This window comes from Rhineura floridana, chromosome 2, assembly GCF_030035675.1.
Source record: "Rhineura floridana isolate rRhiFlo1 chromosome 2, rRhiFlo1.hap2, whole genome shotgun sequence".
Lineage (NCBI taxonomy): Eukaryota > Metazoa > Chordata > Lepidosauria > Squamata > Rhineuridae > Rhineura > Rhineura floridana.
In genome coordinates, this window is record NC_084481.1 from 179,475,170 (window position 1) to 179,486,630 (window position 11,461).

Sequence of the window (11,461 nt, forward strand, 5' to 3'; positions counted from 1 at the left end):
AGGCTTTATAGGTTAATACCAACACTTTGAATCTGGCCCGGAAACATATTGGTAGTCAGTACAGGCGAGCCAGAACAGGTGTTATGTGCTCGGACCACTTGGTCCTTGTTAACAATCTGGCCGCCGCATTTTGCACTAGCTGTAGCTTCCGAACTGTCTTCAAAGGCAGCCCTATGTAGAGCGCGTTGCAGTAGTCCAAACGCAAGGTTACCAGAGCATGAACAACTGATGTAAGGTCCTCCTTACTCAAATAGGGACGTAGCTGGGCTACCAACCGAAGTTGATAGAATGCATTCCGTGCCACCGAGGCTACTTGAGCCTCAAGTGAAAGGGAAGAATCTAAAAAGACTCCCAGACTACAAACCTGCTCCTTTAGGGGGAGTGTAACCCCATCCAGGACAGGGTATGTATCCACCATCCGATCAGAGAAACCATCCACCAACAGCATCTCAGTCTTGTCAGGATTGAGCCTCAGTTTAAAGTCCCGGAAGATGTCATTCATGAAACTTTGGAAGACTCCAGGTGCTCCTGACAGCCCATATGGCATTACTAAATATTCAAACTGACCATAACGGGTCTGAAACGCCGTCTTCCATTCATGACCTCCCTTAATCCTCACCAAGTTGTAAGCTCCTCTCAAGTCCAGTTTCGTGAAAATTTTGGCAGATTGCAACCTCTCCAACATTTCCCTGATGAGCGGCAGTGGGTAACTATTGGGGATAGTGAGCTGGTTTAGGGCCCGATAGTCATTACAGGGACGGAGCTCCCCCCCTTTCTTCTTCACAAACAGCAGGGGTGCACCAGCTGGGGACTGTGAAGGGCAAATGCAGACTTTCTTCAAATTAGAGTCCAGAAACTCCCTTAACGCTGCCAACTCTGGTTCAGATAGAGAGTAGATCCGCCCGGCGGGGATGCATGCCCCTGGCACCAAATCTATGGCACAATCATAGGGCCTGTGAGGAGGTAGTTGCTCCGCTTCCTTTTTATCGAAAACGTCCCGAAAACTCCCATACTTGGCGGGCAAAGTTATCTCCCTTGGGGGAGATGCGCCTGCCAATACCTGTGGCTCCTTTTCAGGCTGGCAATGTTGATGGCAGTACTTGGAGGTAAAAGCCACCACAGCTTCATCCCAGAAGATTGTGGGGTTGTGCCTAACCAGCCAAGGCATACACAACACCACTGGGAAACGCGGCAAGGACGCCACATAGAACGACAGGTCTTCCCGATGCCCAGGGACCTTCACTTCCACAGACTCAGTCACCCTAGTCACGCCCCCAGACTTCAGAGGCCGGCCATCTATAGTTTCCACTGCCAACAGCTGGTTCAGTTCTCTTGTGGGAATATCGTGGTGTAGCGCCAACTCTCTGTCTATGAAACAAGAGGATGCTCCGCTGTCAATCATAGCCTTGGCCGAGAAACTCTCGCCTGAGGATAGGGTGATGCGAATGGGCAACAGAAGGGCACCTTGGGAGGGAAGGGGTCGTAACGGAGGCTCAGTATGTGTAGCACCCCCCAACTCTCTAGCCTCTACGAGAGCTGGGATGTGAAGTTTTCTGGCGGCTGGGATCTTCCGGTTTTGGCTGCACAATTTCTGGCGAGGTGTCCAGACTTTCCGCAATAGAGACATAGTCCTTCCCTCCGGCGTCTTTCCCTCTCCTCCTCTGTCAATCTCGGTCTAGCCCCCCCAATCTGCATGGGTTCCTCTCCCGAGACAGTAGGGATGCCAAGATTGGGCACGGGGCATGCACGAGGCAGCGGAGCAGCAACCTGACTCCGTGAAGGCTCCATTTTTCACTCCAACTTTCTTCCTTCTAAGCGGCTGTCTATCTGCAAACTCAGTTGAATCAAACCCCTCAGTGAGTCTGGGGGTGTGGAGCGCGCCAGTTCATCCAGCACTTCTGGGCTCAGTCCATTTCTAAAGAAGTACATTAAGGCTGGGTCATTGTACTCCGTCTCCTGAGACAAAACACGGAAAGCATTCGTGTATTGCCCTACAGACCCCTTTCCCTGTCTCAGGGTCCCTAACTGGCGGGCAACTGTCTCCTTCCTCTGGGGGTCTCGGAACATGTCCCCCATCGCATTCTTGAAGGCGCCAAACTGGCGCAATATCTGGTCGTTGCGAATCAAATACGGGGTGGCCCATTTTGCCGCTTCTCCTTCCAATAAACTGATGATGAACGCCACCTTCGCGTCATCAGTTGGGAACTCAGCTCTGCGCACTTGAATGTATAACTCACATTGGGCTAGAAACGTGGCAAACTGTTCACTCTGGCCCCCGTATCGCACAGGGAGTCCCACTGGAGATTTCCCTGGAGGTGCAGCTTGGACTTGGGCGACCAAGGCATGGAGATTCTGGTTATCCACTTGCAAGGCTTGCGTTGCGGCTCTGAGGGTTTGGTTCTCGGTTTGCAGGGCTTGCATTGTCACTCGGAGGTTCTGGATCTCGGCATACAAGGCTTCCATGGTGATAGGTACTCCCCCTCTTGCTCTGTTCTGGTCCATGTCATCTGCCATGGGAACAGGTTCGAGTAGGGATGGTGGTTGAGTCAAACTGTCCAGTCCAGAGCCGAAAGAATGAGGCTGGAGTGTGTGTGCAAGTAAATCTCGTTTTATTAGAGTAATGGATACATCAAAGGCATTGCGCTTCATGGAAACTATACACTAACTCACTAAAGTCCCTAACTATACTCTAGACATGCTCTGCAACGTGAGAAGGAAGTTGACTCAATGACACACACCCCCCGGGAGCGACAGGCTTGTAAAGGAAATGTTTTTGAACGTAATCTCTGACTCCTTTGTAATTCTTGTCTTTGCCCTGTCCGTTTCTCGCGGCGGCGGGAACGGGGAGACAGGGGACGCGCCTCCAACTGTTCATCCGAAGACACCTGCTCTCAAGCAACAGGCTCGAGGTCAGGAGGCGGTGCCACACTGGAATCCTCCTGGGAACTGCTTGGAAAAGGAGGGACTGGCACTGACTCCGAAGCTTCCTCCCACAAGTTCTCTGCATCAACTTGGGGCGGCGCACGCGGCTCCTCGGAAAGGGCATTACTCATGGGAACTGGCTGGAGAGAAGGCTGCCCCCCTCCCGTACACTCCTGCTCAGACACAACAATCCCTAACTCTGCTTCTTCTGACTGTGAAGGAGCCTGAAACTCATGCCTCCCCCCTTCCTGTCCCTTCTGAGTTGGCAGCAGCGCAACATTCACCAATAGAAAGGCTTTGAAATTAATAAAAATAAATTTGACACAGATTTCTAGGATGAATAATGGGAGAAATGTAATTTTCTAGGTTAGATTCCCTGTAGAAACAATAGTAACACAGCAAAGAAGCAAAGTAAGAACACCAACAAACATTAAAAAATGTAGTTTTCCATCTTTGGAGATGTAGTGATGATTGCAGGTGTTGCCACCACTCACCATATGCTCAGAGGCACATGTTACCAAATTCTTCCAAGCTACACAGGAAGTGGATTGGACTGTGAAAGACCAACCCATATTGTGGTTGCATTTTTACAAATTGTAAGGCAGTACAATATCTCAGAGAGGAGGTCGAGTCTCCTGCTCCCCTGGTGCATTCACTATAGCTGCCCAATTTCCCTGCTTTTTAAAGTTTCATAGAAGTATCTGTTAGCCATAGATACGTTCTTAAACCACAAAGAGTTTTTTGCCTATTAGTGAATACTCTTTCTAGGCTCAATTCTCCTGCCATAATAACCCCCAGAAAGAGAGTGCAAGCAGGCAGAAGCTGGAGAAATTTTTGTTTCTTTTTGTGAAACTATCTGTGCTCTCCTTTTGGGTGATGTAGCAGACCGTATCCTTACAGCCACTCCTCCCAGAAGGAGAAGGTAGACAAGCATTTGGAGACAGCAGTGGCCATTCCTTGCAACCACCACTTACCCACTTTTCAGATGGGAAAGCAGCAGCTGCCCTGTAGCATCTGTCCTCTGAATCTGTGGTGGGGGGAGAAGTGAACATGGCATACAGCAAGGTGGCCCACCCACCCAAGAGGGTATCTCAGCAGCACCTAGTTAGCACAGGTGAGTTTTCCTGTGGTGCTGCGGCCTCAGCAACTGCTGAACAGTGCCAATTTTGTAAATAAACATATGTTGTTCATAATATTCCACAAACACAGCTAGTGCTGCTGGTTGTTTTACTGTTGTTTGCACAACAATAATTTTAGTGGTGGCTCCCCATTTGTGGAATGCCCTCCCTGGTGAGGTGTGTCTGTCTCTGTCACTACTGACTTTCTGGAGGAATTTGAAAACATTCCTGTTTATCTAGGCATTAGATGGCTGAAGGGGACTGTTCCTGGCAACCCGTAGATCACTGATGAAATAATGTTTTTTACTGTAACTGTGTATTAGAATGTTTTTAACTGTAACAGTGTTTTATAATGGTTTTAACTGTTTTTAGAAAGCTTTTTTTTTCTTGTTCAATTGTTCTGTTCTGCCCCGGGCTTCTTCAGAAGGAAGAGTGGGATATCAATTTAATTAATTAATTAATTAACATTAAAATATTAATGAGGAGGAAGAAGAGATTAAAAACAATCTTATAAAAAAAAGTGGACTTATAATGACTGGAAGCACTGACCTAGTTTTCTTCACTTGTGGATCATACAAAACATGGATTACATTGAATATCCTGGGATTCTTCCAAATTGTCTTTGACCATATTGCTTCCTGAGAATTACAGATGTTGTATATTCTCTAATAATTAAACCGGACTAACTGTCAGTTACATAGCGGTAATCAGCACCGTAAATTAAAACCCCTCACTTGTAAGTATGCATTCAGAGAGAGAGAATTAATTTCCCTTTCTATAACTAATGATCAGAAATGTGTGTGCAACAGTGTGGTTAAGGTTTGTTTCAGCGGTGGCCTACCATTTGGACAAGTATGCCACTGTAAGCCATGTCTAAATATGAGGCAATGTCACCCTAGAGTATTTTAGATGATGGTTTTAAGTGGTTTTGTCTATTTTACTGAATTGAAGGGCAGACACCAGCACAATGCAATACAGGAGAAACAGGTGGGAGTGCACATCTCACTCTTTGTGATAGCCAGATCTAGTGGCCCTTTAGCTTTAGGTCAGAACTCTCACTGCCTGTTCCATTTTCATGCCATAGGTTCGCTACCAAGTATAAGTAATCCAAGTTAAGTGGTCTCAACTATATGCTCTGAGATATGTTGTGCAACCCAGAAACTGTCACTGGAATCCTCCATATCTCAAGGGAGGTGGTGCTGTCAAAACACAACACACCCAACCTCATGCATGACAATTAACAATTGTCAAGAGTTCACTAGTTCTCAAAAATCATCAAAATTGCTAGCATAGATTCTTCCAAAGCCCACAACAGCACTGAATAACTCCAAAGAGCCACTAGTAATAAATAAGATGCAGGACTGCCTGTACCTATAGGCAGTGTGAAGCACCCTACCTTGTGCCAGATTTTTATTTTTACAGGGCAGCTAACTGTTAATTATTTAGTTTATTGTTATATTTTCACCAGGACATTCCTGCCAATGGAGATATGTGCTGCACTTTCAAATCAGTTGTTTACTTTTGCAGTAATTCAGAATTGTACACCCAATTTGCACAACTCTTCATTTCTTTATTTGTATAACAGTTCAGTAAAGCACTTCACAGACATGTGTTTTTGTCCTTTTGAAAGTCCCTGCCCCAAAGCTCACAGTCTTAATTAGCGACAAGACACAAGAGAGAAGGGGGGAAACTGCAGAAAGGAAAATAAGAATATGCAAGATAAATGTGCTTCTCCATATTATACAGCCACAATAGTGGCTGTATACTATAGCCAGCGTGTTTTTTTCTGCAATGTTAAACTGAAAATACCCCCCATGCCATTCTGATGCTCATTTCAAAACAAAACCTTACAAAATTTATAGTCTTGAACTCAGAAATGCTTGCACAACGGTCTCAATTTTCATGGTGATAAACAAAACAGTCAGAAAGAATTGAGAGTTCAAAGTCTAAAGAGGGAGAGAGAAAAACCCAAACGCCTTTTGGATGTTTTTCTCTCAGAGTTCTCATAATCTGCTGAAATTCATTAAAAATCAGCCATGTTCACAGAGTACCTGTTCCTGACCTTGCCCCATACTCTGACCTTCATTTTCTGCAGTTTAAAATTTTAAAAAATGCCTGGCTGATTTTTAATTAATTTAAGAAATTTTACATTGAACTGAATGATAATGTCAGGCACACTCAGTAAGGACCAACTGTCAGTGTTCTAAAAGCCAGACTCACAGCTGCTGGGCTTGCCTAATCAGGGGGCCACACCCACACCAGACTTTGATTTCACTTGAGACAATCATGGCTTCCCCCAAAGAATCCTGGGAAGTGTAGTTTGTGAAGGGTGCTGAGAGGAGACGCCTATTCCCCTGACAGAGCTCCAGTGACCAGAGTGGTTTAACAATCAGCCACTCTGATTGAAGGTCTGTGGGGGGAACAGGGTGTCTCCTAGCAACTCTCAGCACCCTTCACTAACTACACTTCCCAGGATTCTTGGAGAGAAGCTATGACTCTCCAAAGTGAAATAAAGGCTTGGTGTGGTTTAAATTTGGGTGGGAGGCTACATGTGCCTGCTGTAGAAGAAAAAGGTGGAAGAAACGCTGACAAGCAATGATACTGTTCACAATGTTTTCCTTTTGGAAAGGAAAGGGGCTTCCACTCTGCCCCATGCCCATCCACCCAATCTCCTCCCCTACCCCTCCTCCTACCCTCCCTACCACCTCTCCCAGGTCAGTGTTGGACTACAACCTGGTGTCGGAAGGCAGAGCTGGGGTCCCAATCCCAGGGAGCTGGATCCCGGAGAGTCGGGAGAAGAGTATTCGGATGGATGGCAGAGGGAAGGGGGAGGAACTTCCCCCCTTTGGAGCGAAGACGAAACAGAGGAACTGCCAGTGATAAGGTCGCTTAGCAACGGGGAGCCTGAGCCCTCCCTGGACATTCTCACGCCTCCCCCTCTTTCAGGCTCAGAGCAAGAGGGGGAAGAGGGAGGGCTGCTCACAGCCGAAAAGCGGGGAGGCAGTTTACCATCAGCCCCTCCCCTATCCCCCATCCTGGAATCGGAAACTTCAGAAGAGGAGGGGGTGATGCTTCCCCCCTCACCGCGCACACGCAGACAGCTGAAAAGACAGGAGAGAAGGGGGGGAAGGCGGGCAGTACCTGAGGGGCAGTTAAGGAGGAGCGAAAGATTGCGTGCCCGTTTGGCCCCTTCTTAAAGAACAGGCGGGAAGAAGTCCCTTGCTCTGTCAACTTTCTCCCAATGCCGCAGGACCTGTATCCCTGTATTGATTCATGAGAAAACGCAGTCTTTGTTTGGACATTACCCTAATAAAACACGAATTAACTACAATCGTTGGTCTGGTTCCTGAGTCACATCCTGGGCCTGACAGCTTGACAGAGCCACCTCAATCACCCTCAACACTCTCTTCACTTGACTGGGACAAGATGTCAAAGGGAGCAGCGGGGGGGACGAACCCCACTTCTGAGATGGAAGAAGTGGAACTCCTGAGGACTAAGGTAGCTGATTTGCAGACGGATGTTCAAGCCCTGCTAGCAGCAGTCAAGGCGCTGAAGACGGATAATCAAACCTTGAAGGCCACGATAGACCAGATGCGAACAGCCCCTCCAGCTGCCGTAGTAAAGGTTCTCATTGGATTGCCCCCAAAATACGCGGGACAAAGTGATCAGTTGGCAACCTTCGTGGCTCAATGTGAGTTATATCTGGATGTCAGGCACCCGGAATTTCCAGACGATGGGGCTAAAGTAGCTTTCGTGATTAGCCTCCTGGAGGAAGAAGCTGCAAAATGGGTGACTCCGTATCTCGTGAGAAAGGATACTGTCTTAGGAAGGTACAGAGGATTTATACAGGAGATGACCGAGATGTTTCAAGACCCGCAAAGGGCTGAAACAGTAGCGCGGCAACTAGGCGCTCTGAAGCAAGCTAAAGGGACTGTTTCCGAGTACACTAACGCTTTTAAAATTCTGTCCCAGGAAACTGGTTACAATGACGCCGCCCTGATGTTTATGTACCGGAGTGGATTAAATGCTGAAATCCTGGATGAGTTGGCCAGGACCTCCCCCCCCGCTGACCTACCAGGGCTCATACGGCTATGCCTACAGATAGATCACCGGATGGAAGGAAGGCGCCTGGAAAGGAAGCAGGAGGTCCCGAGATACTCAGCCTCGGCATCCCGCAACAAGACCCTTCCCACTGCAGGGATGGCAGGTAATGCAACTGAGGGACAGAGAGGGGCTAGGCCAAGACTGTTGGAAGAAGAAAAGGAAAGACGACGCCGGGAACTTTTATGCTTTTATTGTTCAAAGCCGGGCCATGTGGCCAGAGACTGTGGACTGAAAGGGGGGAAAGCCGAGCCGTCGGGAAACTAGAACACCCAGTCCACGTGCAGGCCGGTGGACTGGGGGCAGCGTTGTATAAAGGCCCCCCAACGATCCAACCTCCCTTAAAGGGGGTGTTGGTCTTGCCTATTCGGATTACAACTTCCAGAGGAGTGGTGTTTAATTCCACTGCCTTAATTGACAGTGGAGCCTCCACAAATTTTATTGATGCAAAGTTAGTCAAGCGTCATGGAATTTCCCGGTGGAAACTGGACGCTCCCCTAGCTGTGGAGACTATCGATGGGAGACCCCTGAAGTCAGGAGGGGTGACACAAGCCACGGAGGAAGTGAAACTTCAAATCCCTGGGCACGAAGAGTTCATTTCGCTATACGTGTCAGATCTCTCGAACTTTGAGGTGATTCTGGGAATGCCCTGGCTAGCAAAGCATGAACCCAAAATAAGTTGGAAGGAGGCAGTGGTGTGGCTCACCTCACAGTATTGCCAGGAGAACTGTCAACCTGAAGGAATCAAGAACACCTTAGCGGGGAAAGTGCAAGAGATCGAGCAAGTGACCCTGCCGCCAAAGTATGAAGAATTCAAAGATGTGTTTGATGAAAAAGAGGCAGAGACTTTACCCCCCCACCGCCCTTATGACTGTGCGATTGATCTAGTGCCAGGAGCCAGCATCCCATCAGTGAGAATCTACTCTCTCACAGAGAATGAGAGGGAGGCCCTGAAGGAATTCCTGGATAAAAACCTCAGGCGAGGATTCATACGCCCCTCACAATTCCCTGCTGGAGCGCCACTATTGTTTGTGAAAAAGAAGGGGGGGGAACTCAGACCCTGTAACGACTATTGCGCATTGAACCAGATCACCATCCCCAACAGCTACCCGCTGCCCCTGATCTCAGAGTTGCTGGACCGACTGCGCTCTGCAAAAATCTTCACGAAGTTGGATTTGAGAGGAGCGTACAATCTGATCAGAATGAAGGAGGGACATGAATGGAAAACAGGATTCTTGACCGCTTACGGACAGTATGAATACCTGGTCATGCCGTTTGGGCTTTGTGGAAGTCCAGAAATTTTTCAAAAATTCATGAACGACATGTTTAGAGACTTGTTGGACACGTATGTAATCTGTTACTTAGATGATATCCTGGTGTTCTCAAAGAACCAGGAAGACCACGACCAGCATGTGAAGACGGTGTTGAAGAGACTGAGAGAAAATCACCTGTATGCTAAATGAGAGAAATGTGGATTTGACCTCAAGTCTCTAGACTTCCTTGGATATCGAATCTCAGCGGAAGGCGTGGAGATAGACCCAGGGAAAGTAAGCTGCATATTGGACTGGGGCCAACCTGTCACCAAAAAGGATGTACAACGGTTTTTGGGGTTTGCCAATTATTACAGAAAGTTCATTCCAGGGTTTTCCAAATTAACAGCTCCTCTGACTGACTGTTTAAGGGGGAAGAAGAAGTTTCAATGGACAGAGAACGCCACCGAGGCCTTTGAGGAGCTGAAGAGAAGGTTTGCTACTGAGCCCATTCTGCGCTTTGCTGATCCGAACCGCCCTTTCGTAGTGGAAGCAGATGCTTCAGATTTTGCAATCGGGGGGGTCCTGCTACAATTAGACCAAGAAGGGAAGGAGCTGCACCCCTGTGCGTACTTCTCTCGGAAGTTAAAGCCTGCAGAGAAGAACTACACAGTTTGGGAGAAGGAGCTGCTGGCCTTCAAGGACTCTTTTGAAAACTGGAGACAATACCTAGAGGGAACCTCTCATCGAATTGAAGTGCGCTCCGACCACAAGAATCTGGAAAGCCTCCAAACAGCCAGAAAGCTGAACCAGAGACAGATAAGATGGTCCCAGTTCTTCACTAGGTTTAACTTCCAGATTACTTACCATGCCCAAGCCAAAAACCAGAGAGCGGATGCCTTATCCAGACAGCCACAATACAAAGAAAGTGAATCCGAGGACCAGCCTCAGTACGTAATCCCGCCAGAGAAATTAACGTTGGGAGTATGCCAGCCTTCATGGGAAGAGGAACTCAAAAAGGCACAACAAGAAGATGCAGACATGCTAAAATATCAGCAGGAGACGGGACAAGGTCAAGACTCAGAAGTAACCTTTCACTGGAGAAATGGACTATTATGGTTCAAAACAGCCAGATATGTGCCAGAAGGGGAATTAAGGCTCAGAATCCTACGCCAGTGTCATGACTCCATCACAGCGGGACACTTTGGGATTTACAAGACCATTCAGAACGTGGCCAAGGACTTCTGGTGGCTTAAAATGCGTCGGGATATTGAGAGTTATCTAAAGTCCTGCTCTGTCTGTCTGCGGACAAAAACACAAACAGGGACACCAGCAGGACTGTTACAACCGTTGCCTGTCCCACACGAACCCTGGAAGGACCTCTCCATGGATTTTATAACTGATCTACCCAAGTCCCAAGGAATGACAGCCATCTTAGTAGTGGTGGATCTACTTACCAAAATGGCACACTTTCTTCCTTGTGCAGGGGCCTTAGAGGCTAAAGAAACGGCCAAGTTATTCATCAAAGAAGTCTACCGGCTACATGGATTGCCAAACAGCGTAGTCTCAGACCGAGGAACTCAGTTCACAGCCAAATTTTGGAGAGCAATGTGGAAACAGTTGCAGACGGAATTAAAACTCTCCTCCGCCCATCACCCCCAGACAGATGGGCAGACGGAACACTTGAACGCCGTTTTGGAAAGATATTTACGAAGTTATGTATCCTATCAACAGACTGACTGGGTATCATATTTGCATTTTGCAGAGTTCACCTACAACAATTCTCTGCACTCCAGCACTCAACAAACCCCGTTCTTCGCTAATTATGGATTCCATCCTAAAGTCTTTCCAAGCAGCTCAGAAGGAATGCTGGTACCGGCAGCTCAGAACTTCCTTAAGGAATTGCAAGCGGCGCAACAGACACTGAAACAGCAGTTAAACGAAGCCAAAACGGAGTACAAGCGAGTTGCTGACCTGCACAGGAAGGAGGCCCCCCCCCTTCAACCGGGGGACCAGGTATAGCTGTCCACCCGCTTCCTCCAGATGCCGGGCAAATGTAGAAAATTACAA